The sequence below is a fragment of the Sorex araneus genome, chromosome 2 (assembly GCF_027595985.1).
Source record: "Sorex araneus isolate mSorAra2 chromosome 2, mSorAra2.pri, whole genome shotgun sequence".
Classification (NCBI taxonomy): Eukaryota; Metazoa; Chordata; class Mammalia; order Eulipotyphla; family Soricidae; genus Sorex; species Sorex araneus.
This window is the reverse complement of record NC_073303.1, coordinates 261,932,477-261,951,450: the sequence shown is the minus strand read 5'-3', so window position 1 is coordinate 261,951,450 and position 18,974 is coordinate 261,932,477.

Here is an 18,974-nt window from a genome sequence, read left to right as displayed (position 1 = left end):
CCGAATGCTAGGGCAGACGGAGCCGCCCGGGTTGCCTCCAGAGCACGCCTGTAGCATCCCCTTCCGAGTAGGTCCTTCTCAGCGCCCAGCCATTGTCGTTGCTTTATTTGAGGTGCCGGCGTCAAGCCCAGGCCTCCTGCATACAAGGCCACCCCCAAACAGCCCCGTCTTTGGTCCCTTTCTGGCGTTGTTTCCTATGAATGTTAGCGGGCAAAGGAACTGACCTTTTCTCTAAAGTTCCGTTTTTGCTTTTAGTCACAAAAAGTGATTGTGTTGCCAAATACACTTTTTGTTTGTTTGTTTCTAGTATGTTCATCAGGGACCTCGTCTTTTTGAATCTTTTACATCTGATCATTTCCACAAATGAATTTTCTTCTGCGACATCAACCTGGCTTTCCTGCAATGAAAGGAGAGGCTGGGGGCGGGGTGGGGCTGGAATGTAGTGGGAAGTGCTGGCCTGACAGCCTTGAGGCCCTGGGTTCCATCCTCAGCTCCAGAATGGGGAAGGATATGGAGGCAGGCTAACGAGGACACAGATGGGAGGAGCTGACGGTCTCCTCTGACCCAGTGCTGGATCCGGTTTTCTAATATTTGGTCTTAAGGATTTCGTAGTTACATTCCTGAATTAGATGCTTGCATAGTTCTATTTTTAATCTTATCTTCAGTTTAGTTATTAAGTTTGTGTAATCACTTGGGAAGGTGACTAGAGGAGAAGGCCTCTTCCTTTCTCTGGAGTTGGGCAAAGTGTACAGTGGTTTGTGGCCTCAAAACAAAGTTGCTTTTCATCACCAGCTCCCAGGACAGTGAGCCTGCAGGCGAGTGTCTCCCTGAGTCAGCCTCCTACTTTACGTTTTCCGGCACTAGTCCATTATGCCTGCTTTAAAATTTATTAGATAAAATTATTCACAGAGTATTCTTTTTTAAAAAAAATGCACAGAATCTACATTTGTGCCTATGTGCCTATTTTCTCATTTTTAAGACTTTCAAGGCCCTGAGACATTCTTCATCTTTGAGATTTGTAAGTTTGCTCCAGTGTGTTCACTTTTTTTTTTTGAAAGTGTTCTCCATATGAACTCTGGGTTTTATTAGGCCATTTTATCTTATTTTTACTCTACACACACACACACACACACACACACACACACACACACACACACACACACACACACACACACACACACACACACACACTTCCCCCTCCTAACTGCTGTGCTTGTCTGCTTGGGTCTTTCCCCCCTGCAGGAGACCGGTCTCTCCCCCTTGCTCAGCCGGCCTTCTCAGAATCACTGAAGGCTATAAAACCCTTCTAAAAAGCAATCTAACTGATCCCACATTTTATTACACAGCATTTTTATTGTCATTCAGTTATAAGGATTGAATTTTTTTTTTATGAATTCATCTTCAAGTTACGAGTTTCCAGAAGTTTCTTTTTTCCATTATAGCGTTACACTGCCGGACTTCGGAGATCAATTTTGTTCTCCTCGATCCAGAAGGTCTTAAAACTGACTTGCACGGGGCGGGGCCGAGACAGTTCAAAGGGCTGGAGGCCATGTACTGCACACTGGGGGCCAGAGTCCTGTCCCCGGCATCATCTGGTCCCCCAGATAGCAGTGACTCCTGAGCATCAAGCCAGAAGGAGCCCCCTGGGCACAGAAAAATGGTCCATGACCCCCCAACCAGAAAAAAAAACAAAAAACAAAACCGAACAACAACTGACATTCACCTCCCAGACCCCCTCAGAGAAGATTTATTCCTGTTTGCAGGAGATCGATGTACCAAGACACAAAATAATCATCCTCCACTCCTCTGGGTCTTCTAAGCTGACAAATAATCAAACCTGTGCCAGACAGATTGAGACGAGAAAACAAAATGGCAAAAACCCCCAGATAACGCCCAGATGTATTCAATGCCCAAAGGAAGCTGAATAATCTATTTGGGCTGCTGAGATGCTACAGGCTTTAGGGTTCACGTCTTGCAGGCATCCAGGGTCAACCCCCAGCAGCACACGTCCCCCACCTGCATCAGAGGCCATGACCTGGAAGCCCCTAAGCTGTGGAGGGAAGAGCAGGAGGGAGGGAGGAAGGGCGGGAGGGACAGAGACAGGGGGATGGTTCAGAGAGGAAAGAAAGGAGAGAAGGAAAGAGGAGCCAGGCGGGAAGGAAGGGTGGCAGCAGAAATGGAAGGCTGGAAAGAAGGAGATGAGGGAGAAGGAAAAGGCCAGGATTCAGCAACTGTTCTGGTGCCTGATTCAGCCCTCGGGGACCCGGAGACTTCCGTGGGTTGGGGCAAAGCCTGGCAAAGCCCCCCAGAGCAATGGTGGGGTCTGTGTCCGAGCCGAGGTGGGCAAGGTGTTTAACGAACAAGCAATTCCCCAGGAGGTGCCCCGGCACGTGGAAGCACAGGGCTGGCAGTCGGGGACACTTTCTGGGATGGTGGCAGGGTTGGCGGTGGGTCAAGCTAGCCCCCCGGGAAGGCGGGGGTTGGCCTCTGAGCCCCTGCAGGGAGCTCTGGCTGGCCCGGGGAATCTGGGATCAGGAGCCCCGAGAGCAGGAGAGCCTTTCCCTGTCCCTGGCAGGCTGGACGGAGCGCGAACGCTGGGCTGACCCTGCCCGCCCCGCCCCCCTGCTCAGAGCCCGGGTTCTGAGCCAGGAAGCCCAAAGGTGCCCGCCGACACCCCTGTTCCTCCGGGATTCTGTGGGCTCACTGCCCAGCTGGTGGTTGTCTCAGAACCGGCCTGATGCAGTCTGGGGGGGGGGGGGTTCAGCCCATGCAGAGGCCGGTCCTGCATCTCGCCAGCTCACATTCACTTCTCAGGTGGAATGGTTTTAAATTCCACCTGTTAAGCTGGATTTCTTGGGTGACCAATGAGGGCGTCCAATTACGGCGGGCCGGCTGCAGGCCCAAGTGAGCCTCGCGTGGCTGGAGCTGGGGGCTTTGAAAACCTCGGGCGGAGGTCCTGGGAGGCCTTTTTTTATTAGTCACTCACTGCAAACATTTTCCGCTTTGCAGATGCTTTGCCAAGTGCAAGAGAATTGTGCCTCTCGCAGTGAGCACTGGGGTGGGAGTGACTGCCTGCCTTTTGTTCCGGCCAGGAGGGAATCGTCAGCGAGGAAACAAGAGACTTTTCTGTCAAGCGCTGGAACCATCCTCTTGTCGGGGTGTAAATATATATGCGGGGGGGTTCGGAGTGATAGTACAGCAGGCGGGGTGCTTGCCTTGCATGCAGTTGACCCAGGTCCGATCCCTGGCACCCCTACGGTCCCCCAAGCAATGCCAGGAGTGACCCTGAGCACAGAAGCCCCGAGCATCGCCAGGTGTGACCCCAGAACAAAACAAAACAAAAATAAACGGCCATAAAATCCACAGACAAGGGCTGAAGAGACAGGCCAGGGTCAAGGTACGCGCCTGACACACCGCTGGCTCGGGTTCGATCCCTGGCACCCCATACAGTCCCCCGAGCGCCGCCAGCTCTGACGCCTGAGCAAGGGCAGGAGGAAGCCCTGAGCCGTCCCCCAGCCCTTGGGCGTGGGACCCTGGTCTGTCACCACCCCCGCCTCCTCTGCCAACCCAGCACCAGCAGAAACACGGCCTTCCGAGGGGCCCCGGGCCCGTATTCTCTGCCCCCAGCTCGCCGCTGCTCTCGCAGTGGCTCTGGGAGCCTTTGACATTCTCTCGGCGTGACGACGAGGAGCGGTGGAACAGGAGCTATTTTTAGGGAGTTCGCAAACCTTAATAATTGAGGCTCTTCTCGAGTGCTCCCTGAAATGTCAAACAGTGATCTCATCCGCCCTGCACCCCGCCAGCCCCCGACCGTCACCCACTGCGATGAGTCACCTGCGCGTGCCTCCAGCAAGGACCCCCTCTCCGGAAGCTGGATCAGAAGCTACGACTGCCCAGGCCACCTTCGCTGGCCTCACCTCACGCAGCCTCTGCTCCATACACGGACTCTCTCCCACAGTCCCAAGGCAGCTCTACAGCAATCGACAGCTCAGCAGGTCTCTGCTGCTCCCGCTGCAGTGCTCCAACTCCTCAGGACAACGGCGAGCTCTCGGTGAGCCTGGGTTTGGGCGTCAAACAAGCCTGTTCCGTCCTTTAACAGCCAACTGACTCAGAACACACCCTGCAGCCTTTCACACAGACCCCTCCAGGCGCGGAAGGCCCCTTCTCGCTTCTCAAGTTTTGCACTCCTAGGCATACTTCGATACCCAATCCAAATGGCCCCTCTGTGGAGGGACCTTCCTTGACCATGTCAGAGGGGTTCAGCTTTGACCTAGCTTTTTTAACAACGTAAGGAAAATCCATTCTCGAGGCCAGAGATAGCAGAGAGGTTAACATGCTCGCTTGCCTTGCTCACTGCTGACTCTGGTTTGATCCCCAGCAACCTAAAAGCACCCCCAGGAGTGACCCCGGAGCACAGAGCCAGGAGTAAAGCCCTGAGCACCATTGGGCGTGGTCCGAAAAAAACCTATTCTAACTCTTGTGTCTAATTCATTTCTCTAGGCTTGGCACACACCAACGTTGAGAAATGTTTGCGAGCATTTAAAGGTTTGTGTGTGGCAGCGTTATGGCCCGCTGTTTTCTCACTGTGGCCGCCTGGCTCTTAAATTCACATGCCTGTAAAGCAAGTCGACAGAATAGAACCCCCCCTCCCCGCCCCGCCCAAAACTCGAGCAGGGAACAGTCAGGGGTGGGGGGACTCCACACAAAGCATGTGCCTGGGCCCTGGGGCGCTCTGCCTTCCCTAAGAAGTGATTATTGGGGGGAGGGGGCCCCTGTCACGGCTGGCTAAAGGGACCTTCATTTCCTGAGCGTGCCAAGCCGGCTTCATGCAGGCGCGTTAGATAAAACTCCCGTCTTCCTTTCAAAGCCTCAAATCAAAGAGAAATTTGCTTGCGGCATCAACTCTGTCTTAAAAAAAAAAAAAAAAGGCACGCAATGGCATCTGCCGTGGGATTAATTAGGCTCTTTCCGTGCTCCCAAACAAAGGGCCACAAAGTCTCCTGGTTTTCCTCCTGCAGTCCAACGGTCACCACCTCTGTGGAGCACCCCACACCCCCACCCCAGCTCCCCATGGGCAGGGCTGACGCGGGCTCGAGACGCCACAGCCCTGGCTGGCCGAGGAGGACTGGGTGGTGACAGACCAAGGGCCCATGCGTGCCCAGGGGCTGGGGGAAGGCGGGTGGCCTGGGGCCCCCTGTGGACGGCCCATCCTGCCCCATCCCGCAGCCCGCAGCCCCGCTACAAAGCCAAAAGCGAACCAAAGCGGACTCACCCCCCGAAGGAACCAGGCCGCAGACCCTCACCGGCCGAGAAGTGCCTTCCCCCGTCGGCCGGCACCTGCGGCCTCTCGTGGTTGCCCTTCGTTTGGACCTGGCTGGGTGGCCACACCCGGTGGCCAGGTGGCCGGGACGCAGCGGCCTCTGCATGGGAGCCTGAGCCCTGCAGTCTGCCGGAATCCAACTACCCTCCCTGCGGAGAGTGGAAGGGGGGGGAGCCCACTCCCTCTAATTAGTCGCCTCTCTGGCCTGCGTGCGGCCTGCCAGGGGCCCGGGCGAGCCCGTGTCTGCAGCTTGCCAGGGACGCGGGGCCCAAAACGGCCAGAGCTTCCTTGGCTGACATCAGCCAGGCTCTCATCTGGGGGGTGGGGACCCTCCTCCATCTTCCCTCCCCAAACTTCACCTTAAGCCTGGGGAGAAAGTCTCCACTCCGGCGGGCAGCCGCGTGGGGTCCGCTGGCCCATGGGCGTGACTCTGGCAGACGAGTCCACACTCGTTCCTTCTGCTCCTCCAAGGCCCGGGCCCCTGCCCACCCCAGCAAAGGCTTCTCTGGGGTTTCCCGGAGATAACTCTGCAAGAAATCTCGACTCACCCAGGCCGGGTGCCCCGGGGATGCTCCTCACGCAGCCAGGATGGAAGCCAGTGGCTCGGGGCCAGAGATAGCATTGCCTGGCATGGGAACGACCCGGGTTCGATCCCCAGAACCACCCCTGGGTCCCTGAAGTCTTGCCAGGAGTACCCCTCCCCCCACAGAACCAGTGGGTGTGACCTGCTCCCAGCCCCCCACTACGAGCCCCCAAATAAAAACAAAGAAAAGAAAGCCAGGGGCTGGAGGGCAAACGGCCAGATTCAGAGAAGAAGGCAGGGGCCTGCAGAGTAGGGGTCTCCTGAGGAGGTTCTGGGAGCTCCCCGCTTCTACCCTTTAAACAAAGTGGGCGGTGGGAGCCTCCTCTAGTGTGGTCCGTGGACGGTGTGGGGTGATTGTTGCTGGGATTCCCCCCTCGGCCTACATCCGTGTCCAGCCCACTAGGCCCCCCTGTGGTGGTCCATCCTAACGGCGACCCCCCTCCCTCTCCCCTCTCTCCCCCCTCTCTGTCTCCCCTTCCTTTATTCCCTTTCCATTTTCTTCTTTTGGCCATACCAGGCAGTGCTCAGGGCTGGCTCCTGGTTCTGCACTCAGGGGTCACTCCTGGTGGTGCTCGGGGGACCGGATGGGATGTCAGGGATGGAACCAGGTTGGTGACCTGCAAGGCCAGCGCCCTCCGGTTCCACCCCGCTCTGGCCCGGCCCCCTTTCTTTAGGGCCAGAGTCCCACCCCCCTGCTTGTTCCCCTTTGTCCCTGTGGCCCCCACAGCTGCCCAAGGCCAGAGGCTGCTGCTTGTGGGAGGAGGGGGCGATCAACCAACAGAGAAGAAAGGGAAGAAAAAAATTCATTCATTCATCAAGACAAAGAAAAAGCACAAAACCTCAACCAGGAAAGATTCCTGCCTCTTTCACTTAGCCGAGCCGGCCAGAGTCCAGGGCAGCCCAGTGCCCGGCGCCCCAGCCTGAGGGGCGAAGCGTCCACCCGCTCTACCCTTCCGCTGGTGGCCGTGCCCAGGTGGCCACCGCGTGCCACCTGTCTCCTGCCCCGGCGCTGGGCGAGCAGGCGGCTGCGGGCCAGAGCAGGAATGGAGACAGCGGCTGACTGGATTCTCCCCCGCGGAGACGCAGAGGGGGGCTGACCCCAGCCCGCCCTGCCCATGTGCGGGCGACTCGCTCCCCGGGCACACGCCGCTCTGCCCGTGGAGGAGGCCGAGCCACACCTGGCGGTGCTCAGGGCACTCAGTGCCGCTAGGAATGAACCTGTCTGCCGCGCAGGGCGGGGCCTGCTTCCCGTCTGCTCCAGGGGCTGCAGCCGGGTTCAACCCGAGCGTCCCAGGGAGGGCCGCACCGCTGGCCCTCGGAGGCTCCCCGCAAGGCTTCAAACCTTTGATGGATTCATTTTTATCTTTGTTTAATGAGCATTAAGCCAGCACCGGCAGGGAGGAGATGCAGCGACACGCTGTGGGTGGGAGGTGCCGTTTCTCCTCCCCTCCCTGGCCTTCCCCGGGGCCCTGGACCGGTTTGAATTCGAGCCCGAGACAGTGGTTAGTCGGGCTGGGAGTGTTAGCAGAGAGACCCCAGCTGAGGAGAGGCGCCACTTGGAATCCGGTCTGGCCATGCACGTGCTGTGTGACCCCGGCACAACCTCTCTGTGCTCCACTGTAGCATGGAGGAGAACATGAAGCTGCAGTGGACTGGGTGGCACGCAAGGCCTGGCACCCACGGAGTGCCCGCTGGCACCAGCATGCCCTCTCACTGGCCTTTCCTGCTCGCCTTGCGCCCCTTAGAGACATCTCCACGGGCTGGAGAGATAGGACGGCGGGGAGGGCACTTGCCTTGCACACAGCAGACCTGGGCTCGACCCCAGGCACCCCTCGGGTCCCCCGAGCCCACCAGGAGTGACCCCCGAGCGCAGAGCCAGTGGCAGCCCCGAGCAACGATGGGTGTGTCCCAGCAACAGCAAACTCTAACAAACTCCCCTCCACGCCTCGCTGTCCGCTGGTCAGGAATTGCCATGGGTGCCCGGGCGACACGGGGATGGCTGCCCATTCTCCCTCAGGCCCCATCTCGGGTCTGTTTGAGGGCAGCTGCACGGGGGAGGGGGCGCAGACGGAGGGCGGGGCCCGTGCCCAGGTGCTCCCCGTTCTGAGTGCTCGTGAGTTTCCCGTGGCACCTCCGGTCTGCAGAGAACCGAGTCAGGGCTGGCGGCCCTGGTCACCGTCTCCCTCTGAAGGCCACAGGGCAGTTTCTCCAGGGAACCTGCAGGACCTGCCAGGCAGCGCCGCAGAGGCGCAGGGGCTCATGTGAGGGGCAAGCACGCCCCCTCCCATCACGCCTGTGTATCCGGGACACTCAGCAGCGACAAACGTCCCCTGGCCTCTCTTTCCAGGGGCGCTGCCGCCAGGCTCCTGGGCAGTGCTCACCACGCGGCCACACCAGGCCACGCCCCCAGGTAGTGGAGGCGGGTTCTGGGCAAAGCCTGGACCATCCACTCGAGTGGCCCATGTCCCCACCCCCACCCGCCACGGGCGCCCTCTGCTCCCTGCTCGGCGTGGTCGGGCGCTCCCGGACTCCCGGCTGAGCTGAGGAAATGCGTCCGCCCTGGTCAGCCCCCTCTTCGGGTCTTGGGTCTCCGTGTGTCCACCACAGTCCTCGGGGCCTCCGACATTTTCAGGAGTGAAAATATCGGCTTCTAAGGCGCTCAGGCTCAGAGTCGGAAACAGAAAAGTGGATTGAAAGGGCAGGAGAGAAAGAAACGCCAGTAGAGAGGAACTGACCCCAGAATCCAGCAAAGGGAGGCTTGTGTCTCGGGGTCTGGTGGGAACACGGGGTCTCTGTGTGGCCGTCCGAGTCAGAGGGCGCTCACGTTTCCCAGAAGGGTCCCTGATTCAGCCTGTCTGTGTTTGCTAAAGACGCGCGGCCTTCCTTCCCGCTTGGCGGGCGGGCACCGCTTGTGCCCTTCCCGGCTCTGTATCTTACCATCTGCCAGGTATCACCCCGTTACCACATCTCCGGGGCACCCGGGTCTGGGGCAGAATTGATGGGCTTGGGGTAAATTATAAACTTCCCCAGTCTTAGAAAAAAGCCTGGGGATTTGCAGGAATGTTTCAATATAGGATGGAGCCAGCTGAGATGAAGCTGCTGGGAGGAGCTGGGAAGGGAAACGGAGGCTTCCTGGGCTGGGCCTGGGGACCCCCGGGGATTTCACTATGTCCCTCCAGCTGGCACGGGGTGGGGGGGGAGAGAGCGGGCGCTTCACGGACAGGTCCGCCCTGCCAGGGCACAGATATGCCGCGCGACACGGACGCTGACAGTGATCAGGCTGGGGCAGGACGTGTCGGGCACAGACGGGAGAGCAGATGGATGGGGCGGAAGGGCGAGTCGGGACCTGGGCTTGGGGTCCTGGCCACAGGCCGTGCCTTGTCACTTGCTAGCCGTGACCTCTGTAGATGCTAACCGCCTCTTGGGGCCTCCTGAGCCTCCTGCCTCGTCTGGGGGGTGGACGCGACAGAGCCTGACAGTTGGGACCACACCGGGGAGCCCCGAGCAAGCCCCATTCTCACATTTCTGCGTGGGGACCCCGGGCCAGTCATTCATTATCAGTTTGTCTTTTTTTTTTTTTCCAATCTGAAAAGGAGTCATTGTCCTGAGGTTTAATGACGATTAAAATAATCTCTCAGTGGGTGGCAGTTATTAACAAGTCAGACAGGCAGGGTGTTGCAGAGACCCCCCGGGAATTCACTGGATAATTGGACTTGGGGTCCGACTGCCTTGGGGGGAGCAGGTGGGACTGTTCAGAGCTCTACAACTGCAGCGTGGTATCTTGGGGTGCCCCAGGGGCAGGTGGGGTTAACAGGCTTGACTGAGACGTGCAGTCCCCCACCCCATTCCACAGTAAGGCAGTGGCCAGAACCTTCTGGAACCATCTTTGCTCAGGTGAGGCCGGGAAAGCTCCAGGAGCTAGGGGGTGGCTGGCTCTGACCCACAAAGGGTTTGCCAAGTGTTGGGTAGCTTTGAATCAGTAGGGGCTACTGGTGCCATAGGTAGGGAAAAGGGGGAGAAGGGTCAGGTGCTAGGAGTTCCCCGAAACCTCAGGAGTGGCAGAACGAGCACCTGAGCGTCCGTCACGACTGAGAGCCCTGGGCGGGAGAGGCCAGCCACTGCCCTGTGTCCCTTCTAAATACGAAGGGGCTTGGGGCTTGCTCAGGGCCCACTCCCGGAGGGGCTGGGGGGACCCTACGTGGTGCTGGGGACAGAATGATGGTTGGCTGCCCACAAAGCCAGCAACGTCACCCCCAGTACTCTCTCTCCACCCCACCTCGAAATGCTCCTAATGCTTCATTCCACTGGCACCAAGGAGCAATTTTCTTCTCGAGATTTAAAATCTCGAAATAACAGCGCTGTGGCAGAGAACAGGGCTGCACTGTGATCCACGGACACGGCGCCTCTGTCTCACCGGGCCAGGGGTAACCGTCATGGCAGGCTCTGATGCTAGCAATTGGCTTCGTGGGTGACCTATGCACGCTCATACACACACAGTTACAGTTACACAGACACACACATGCACAGTCACACATGCACACAGACAAAGACACACATACATGCTCACACAGACATACACTTGCACAGACACACATGCACAGACACTCACACACATACACTCACACACACAATGACACACACTCACATACACACACATGCGCACACACACATACACTCACACACCTTACAGCCACTCTGCTTCCAGAACCACGGCAATAAATCCCAGCAGCTTTCAAGGGCTCTGGGCTGGCACTGGAGCTGGTGCCCGGTTCCCATGGCAACCACCAGCTCTCCTCTGCCGCCTTCGGGAATGTCATTAGGCTTCCTGGGGGAGGCGGCAAACAGAAGTGTCAGGCAGCCTAAGAGAGCAGCGGGGTGTGTGTGTACACGTGTATGAGTGTGTGTGTGTGTGTGTGTGTGTGTGTGTGTGTGTGTGTGTGTGTGTGTTTCTTCACCATTTCATCGCCTGGACTCTAAGGTTTTGCTGAAGGAGAGGGAGGAAGGAAAACTAAAGCTAAATGATAGAGAAGAGCCTGGTGCCATCAGGGGACCAGAAAGCAAAGGCTCTTGTTTTAACACCAATGTGATAAGAAGCCAGCGGGACTTGTCACGAGCAGCCTGGACTGTGGGCAAAGGCAGCGGTTTCCCGGACGACAGACCTAGGGAGGGGGGAGGGGCGTGGCTTGGCGCTGGTGGTTCTGGAAAGCTGGCATCTCGCCCTCCCTGTTTGACACCCAAGCCAAGTGGCCCCTGGCAGGGGGCCCCAGGAAGCAGGAAGGGGCTCCAGGGCATTCTTGGAGTCAGGTCCCAGGCCAGTGGTCACTCCCGGTGGGGCTCTGGGACCCTATGCAGCGGTGGGGTCAGACTGGGCAGTGCATGAAAGGCAAGTGCCCTGCCCCTCCGTGCGACTCATTCTCTCTGTAAGACATGACCCCCGTCACCCGACACATGCATCCATGAAGAGTTCAGCATTAAGTCTCCGCATTTAAAAAAAAAAATAGGTTTTCTACACTACAAAACTGTCTGTGATAAAAATGGAACTCAGATTTCCAGTGATACAAAAAAACAAACAGGTTCTCAGAATAAACTAGCCAAGACTGTGGACAATCTCCATGAGACAGACTACCAAACCTTGTGAAATGAACAGTAACGAAACCTCCTGAGCAATGCAGACCTGCGCTGTACTCCTGCTGCAAAGACGAGCTCATAAGCATGTCAACTCTCCCCACACGATCTCATCCCGTGGCATCCCCATCACAACAGAAGCAAGAGCTCTAACAAAGGGTAACCCGTGAATCTGAACCTGGTACTGCAAGTCCCTGAGAGGTACTGCTGGGCCATGGCTGGAGAGACAGTCCAGGAGCTCAGGTGCTCGCTCTGCCCGTTCACCCTGGTTGAATCCCTGCTACCAGCTACGGTTTCTTGAGCACTGCCAGGAAGTGATCTCTGACCACAGAGTTAGGTCCAGCCCCTGAGCACTGCCTGGTGTGGCCAAAAACCAAACAACAAAACACGGGCTAGAGCAACCACATAGTAGGCAGGGCACTTATCTTGCATGTGGCCCGGCTGGCCCCATAAAGCCAATGGGGGGACCCAGGGGACCCTAAATGGTGCTGAGGATCACACCTGGATTGGCCCGGCGCGAGTCAAGTGTCCTAATTGCCGTGCTGTCTCTCTGGCCTGTCCAATTCCATTGCTGAAATCAGAAACACCAGGGCTGATCGGAATACAAACACACAGGAAAGCTCCGTGAAGACGGTGGGAAACGTTCCAGTGGCTACTTTCCGAGAAGGAACTGGCACAGGGAGGAGTTAGAGGGAGATTTCTCATTTTCTTGTGTATTCTTCTAGATGAATGCAATCACAGTCCCTTGAAAGTATTCATGCAGTCCTTGTTTTGATACACCCAGCAATACTTGTTTGGGAGGGGGAAAACACAATAGCTCCTGGTTGCTCAGCCCTTCCTCCACCAGCTAGGCCCCAGAGGGTCTGGAACATTCTTAGTAAGCAAGATTCATTTCTTTCTTCTCCCCTCAAGTTTTCAGTCATTCTGGAACCACCTTCTCTTGCAGGCCTTGGCTTTTTTCTCTTTTTAAAAAAATTTTCTCCTCTGAGCTCAAGTTTCTGGTTCCTGGACTCTGACATCCCTGCTCCCCACCGCCAAGGACAAGTCAGGGCTCTGTACCCCCCGTCCTGAGGCACAGTCACGGGACTTGCACTTTCTCACGAGCACCTCTCATCAATGTCCCCTGCTGCCGGAGGATTCAGCAGACTAAAGATTTTCTATATCTCCTTTCCACCACAGAACTCAAGGAGAATTTCTAATTTTCCACTAAGCCTCGCTGCTCATCGAGACTCTGTCCTGGGGCTGTGCCTCACCCCACCCCCGAATGACTCTGGGGAGGAACAAAAACTACAGTGGACCCAGCGCTCCCGGCAGCCTGCATGTGAGCCGCTGCCCTCTGCGCCCCAGGGCCAGGTAGGGCTTTGTCACAGACCATGCCAAGCAGTCCCCAGAGGGGGCTGACGGGCAGTGACACGCTTCCCTGAGAGGCTGGAGTGTGGGCTCAGGTGACCGGCAGCTTGGAAGCTGACAGGAAGTTGTAGGGAGAAGAGACACAGGCCTAGGGAGAGGATGGGATGAGAACTGCCTGCCCTGAGTCTCAGTCTTCTCATCAAGGCAATGGGGCTCATCAGGGTCCTGCAGTCACCCAAGGAAAGTAGAGCTCAATCTCTCATCCTTTCCTTTTAGAACCAAGCCCCCGAACCTATGATTGCTTTGATAACTGCAGGTCCCAAATACACTCATTGCAACATAGCAGGAAAGACATGGAAAGATTTCAAATACATACGGTGATGTGGCGAGGACGACACAAAATCCACTCATGCACATTTCCTCCCTCCCTCCCTCCCTCCCTCCTTCCTCCCTCCCTCCCTCCCTCCTTCCTCCCTCCCTCCCTCCCTCCTCCCTCCCTCCTCCCTCCCTCCCTCCCTCCCTCCTTCCTTCCTTCCTTCCTTCCTTCCTTCCTTCCTTCCTTCCTTCCTTCCTTCCTTCCTTCCTTCCTTCCTTCCTTCCTTCCTTCCTTCCTTCCTTCCTTCCTTCCTTCCTTCCTTCCTCCCTCCCTTCCATCCCTCCTTCCCTCCCACCAGTGCTCAGGGCTAACTCCTACCTCTGCACTCAGGGATCATTCCTGACAGGGCTCAGGGGACCCTCCGGGGTGTGGGACTGGGGTCAGCTGTGTGTGAGGCTAGGCAGGAGCCCTGCCTGCTATCCCACCTCTCTGCCCCCTCCCCTCCCTCAGTAGCTTTCACCTCGGCCTCTTGTGAGCAGCCTGAGGGGCTGTTCTTCTCCTGAGCTGGGACTGTGCTGACAGGCACGAGCTCCAGGCCTCTGGAGGGAACGGAGTTTCTGCGATTGGGCCCCTTCAGCACCAGGCCCAGAGCAGGAGCAGGGATGGGGAGGCTGACCCTGGACATCCACGGGGGAGGGGGGCCGCGGGTGCTCCCACATGCAAATCCGCCACTGCCCAAAGAAGAAAGCGGGAGTGGGGGCTTGGGGAGACAGGTAGAGCCCAGCACGCCTCTAGCGCCTCTAGCGCCACCTCCTACCCGCAGGGTGCGGTGAAATCCAATCTCAAATTAAGCCCCAGCCCAAGCCTTTTTTTTTTTTTTTTTTTGGTGATAGAGTCTTTAAAAGTCAAAAGAAATGCGAAGAACCCCCTCCCCCCTTCTACATGCAGTCACTGGCCGCTCCTAACACTGCCCGGACCCCAGCCATCGCCCCTAGCCCCCCACACCCGCCCCACCTTCCTGCCCGGTTTCACATTTTGCATTTTCCCTGGCTCAGTGACAAAGAGTCATTTCTCACAAATGGTGAGGGACTCTTTCTCTCCCACCTAAGGAAACTATTTTTTCCCCTCCTTTCTATCGCTGCAAGCAAAAAAAAGAGAGAGGCCTGTAATTAGAAAAACCTAATTATCGGCGCTTTCCAGAGAGGTGGGCTCATTGTTTATGGTGTCAGGCTTAACAGCGCTGGAAGTGCTACGTGTGCAATATTGTAATTACGCCCCTCCATCGGGGCCTTCGGGGGCAGCACGGCAGGAGCGAAGGGAAGGGAAGGGAACCATTTCTCAGCTACCAGTGACGGGCAGGAGGCAGCTGTCCACTCTGTGGCCTGACCCTGGGCACAACCCACACAAGAATTCCAGGGCCTCAGAGATCATGTGGGGGTAGGGTGCTGGCCTCGCACACAGCTGACCCATGCCGGCACCCCGTATGTCCCCGGAGCCTGCCAGCAGAGACCCCTGAGTGCTGCCTGGAGTGGTCCCCACACCAAAACAGGGTGGGAAATTCCGCCCCCGGGTGCCTCTCCTGTCCTCCCGCTGCCTGAATCACTCCTGGAGGAAGTGACCTGGGCTTTCCCGAGCACCAGCTTGGGGGTCACTGCAAAGGCCCCGGGGTTCCCGAGCACAGGCCCGAGTGTGCAGAGAAGGGCTGGGGGCGGTGCCTGGGTCTCTTCTCTCCCCTCTCCCCTCCTCCTAGCCCTGGCTTCCTCTCTCCTCTTAGGGGCCCCGCCGCCCACACAGGCAGCCACGTTCTGATGAAGTTAATAATCAAGGTGTCAGCTTTAAATACCAGTTAGCTCCAGGGAGAGAAACCTACTTGCCAGGGGGAAATGTTTTTTGAAAAATAACAAAAGGAAAATTCCAGCAGTTCCAACCCAGTCCCTGGGCCCGGGGCCTGGTCAGTGCGGGCAGCGGGTTACTCCCTTGGTCCATCTGGTTCCCAAATAATCGTCCAAAGCCTCTGGCTGCCCTGTGATAAACCTCATCGTTGGCCAGCGGTCTGCAAGGAAGTCAATATTTACTATTCAGTGCCACTGCGGTGACAGACACTTCAGGATCAAGGAGGTGAGGTTCTAGAAAAACATCAGTTACAGCCTCCCGGGGTGGGGTGAGAGCTGCCCACTGCTGGTTGGGGGGCCCTCAGGATGGGAAGCGCCAACCTAGGACTGCCTTCCCTCCCCCCAGCCACGGCAAAAAGGTTAAAAGCACGAGTACCATGCTTGTGGGGTTTCCCCCTATTTAAAAATATTTTTCTGGGCTGGAGAGATACAGTACAGCGGGTGGGGTGGGGCACTTGCCTTGCAGGCGACCAGCCTGGGATTGATCTCTGGACCCCGTGTGGTCCCCTTGAGCACATCCAGGGGTAATTACTGAGTGCATAGCCAGGAGCAACCCTGAGCACAGCTAGGGGGCCCCTAAACTAGAAGATGTATATATATATATAACTTATATAACACTGTAGCACTGCAACCCTGTTGTTCATCGATTTGCTCAAGTGGGCACCAGTAAAGTCTTCATTGTGAGACCGTTACTGTTTTTGGCATATTGAATACACCACGGGTAGCTTGCCAGGCTCTGCTGTGCAGGTGGGATACTCTTGGTAGCTTGCCAGGCTCTCCAAGAGGGACAGAAGAATCGAACCCGGGTCGGCCACATCTAAGGCAAATGCCCTACCCACTGTGCTATCGCTCCAGTCCATAAAATATATAAAATATCCCACTGAGCCGCTGCCAATCAACCTCCTGGCTGCATTCTTGTATATGTTGTAGAAATCTGCAAGGCATTTTACAGAGACAGGAGATGATGCATTCCTTTTGCCAACCTGGATGCTAGAAAGAAGATTCTAGATGTTGTTGCAAGCTGAGAGCACTCAGTCGCTCAGAACACCTAAGAAATGGACATGTGTCCACGGATCTGGGGTTCTAGTCAGCTCTAGAAAGGAGAGACTCTCCTTCCATTCTTCTCTCAGGACGGCTCAAAACTGAGCATAGTCTTTGCCTGTGGGTGCCCAGGTTCGATCCCTGGCATCCCACGGTCCCCTGAACCTAGGAGCAGCCCCTGAGCGCCACAGGCGTGGTCTACGCCCCTCCCTTGGGAAGCAGGCAGCGAGGGTGCCCAAGGTGGTTCTGAGCCAGTTTCCTCTTGAACATTCGAAACCTCAACAGAGACTCCAGTGCACCCCACCTGACCCACTCCCCAGGTCCTGCTCATTTCTGCAACACACGCGACTCCCCACCCCCCTCAGGACTCTTCCTTTCAAATCGGACTGGGAATTTGGAGTGTGGATCTTTACACTTGTAGTTCCATACAGGACCGAGGAGAGGGGCTGAAAATCCCGGGTTTGGGGTTGGAGAAATAATAAAGTGGGTCAGGAACCAACCTGCTGTGTGCACGGCAGACTTGACAGCTAGGGTTCTACCCCTGGCACCAAACACTTCGGTGAAACTGCAGAAGCTGCGTTCCCTCCCCCAGTCTTGGGCTTCACACCTGTATCAGAAAATGGTAAAAATTCCCGAGCTCAGCGCGGCCCAGCACATGCCCCTTGATCCACGGCAGCTGTGGTGCTGGCCCCCTAGCACACGTGAGCCCACTCACCCTTGGGCTTGGAGGCCCCTTCTCTCACTCTTGCAGCTCTTTTCTCGCCAACCCCTTTACCCACCACCAAGTCAGCAGCTCTGGATGGAGGGAGGGGCCAAGGTCGCCAGGGATTGGTGCAGGGCCTGTTGCTTAGCAACCGCATCAGCAGCTGTTTCCCTGCTGAGCCGGCTGCGCCATCACAACGGAGAGGCCTGATTGGATGACTTAGAGGTTTGGTGGAAAGAGGGCCTTGCTCTGGGCTGGGATCAGGTAGATCCAGATCTCTCGGGAGGATCTGATCCCCCAATTCTAGCTCCCTCCTCCCTGGGGAGCCCAAGCCCCTCTCTCCATGCCTTCTGCTGCCACAGGAAACTCAGAGCTAAGCGTATGCCAATCATGCATTCATTTAGAGCCCAGTGTGCCAATGATATGACTCACTGTGCACCCATCAGGGCCTCTGGGTTCATGGGGGTCACTCGATTACAGTTGTTTCCCCTCCCCAGAAGTGGCTCTACGCCCCCAGCCCTGCCCACAGCATGAAGCCCGACCTCCTTTGAGAGACTGCAACAGCCCCGGTGATTTCACGGAGACACAGACAGACTCACGGCCGCATACCGACAACCTGTTCATCCTCTCTCCTAAGCCCTTCCAGTGCTCTGTTGTGTTGTGTCTTCAGTTTTTAATTAGTTCCAGGAATTGCGTGGAGGGAATAAATCACCCACAGAGAGCGCCGGAGCATTCTCCCAATCAAATGTTTGCCTCCAGCTGCGGGGAGCAAGTAGCGGGTCACCCAGGGGCCGGAGAAGCTGAAGGAAGGGGAGCAAGGGAACCCCACAAGCCAGAAAGGGGGTGCCAGACCCAGGGCTCTCTGGGAAGGACACTAGCCAGAGCAGAGGGGAGGACGGACAGTGTCCGAGCGTGAGGACCGCCCTCCCCGTCCCCCACTTCACTTAGTCCCCTTACCTGACCCTCCCACCAGGCCCAGCAGGAGACAGCGCCCCCGAAGCCCTGGGGAAATCTGGGTGGGGGCCCTTCGGCATGTCTCAGGGACAAAGTCGCACCCTCGCCCCTGGGTGCTCTTCCTCCTGGACACGCCATTGCCTTTTTTCCTCTGAGACCCTCTGCACGGTCCCAGGCAGCTCCTACTCAGGGGTCCTTCTTGGGCTTGAGGTTTCTCTTCACATCCGCTGTCTGCAGGTGGGTGTGGGAGACGTGAGCAGGGCAGTCGGGGAAGGGCAGAGCTGACTGCCCTGGGGGTCTTGGCAGGGCCATGAGGAGTCCCAGGTGGGGACTGACAGAGTCCACTGAATCCAGTGAGAAGGACGGTGGGGGGGGGTCCCTGAACTCAGGACCTGGACCCGCAAGTGGAAGGGTTGGGGCTGGACAGCTGCTGCAGTGGCACTTGCCTTGCATGCGGCCAACCTGGGTCCCGTCTCCAGCACCCCACAGGGTCCCCCCCAGCACTGCTAGGTGTGGTGCCCAAAGCAAAGCGACCACGGGAAGGGGTGGCAAGGTTACCTGGTGACTGGCGCAGTGGGGGGAGATGGTCTCAAACGACGGCCCATCCGTTCCAAGAACTCGGCACCTTGGAAAGGCGGCTGTGCACCTGTGCAGGCCCTGCCTGCCGTCAGGGGGGAGGATCGGAAGGGAGCACGGCCAGTGAGGCACTTACCTTTTATGTTGCCCACCTCGGTTCGATCCTGGGCACCTCATATGGTCCCCTGAGCACCACCAGGAGTGATCTCTGAATACAGAGTCAGGAGTCCCCGAGCACCACCAAATGCACCTCCCCCCAATCTGATGGCAGGTGAGAGGATAAAGTTGGGGTCTGGGCACTCTCTGGCATCCTGCTCACGGCATCTTGCCTCCCCAAACACTGTGGGTCGAGTTTAGAGGAGGTCCGGGTAAGCGAAATCAGCCCAAGGGAGACAAATGCCAGATCCCCACAGAGCACCGCAAGGGTCCCCTGGGCAGCACCAGGAGTGCTCCCTGAGCACAGAGCCGGGAGTAAGGCCCGAGCAGCTGATTCTGCAGGGCGAGGGGGGCCGGGGCCGGGCAGTCTTGAGGAGGGAAATTGAATTTCAATGCACATGAATGACGTCAGTCCTCAGTCTGCCTCCTGCAGGCACTGATCCTGGGAGGAGGCAGAG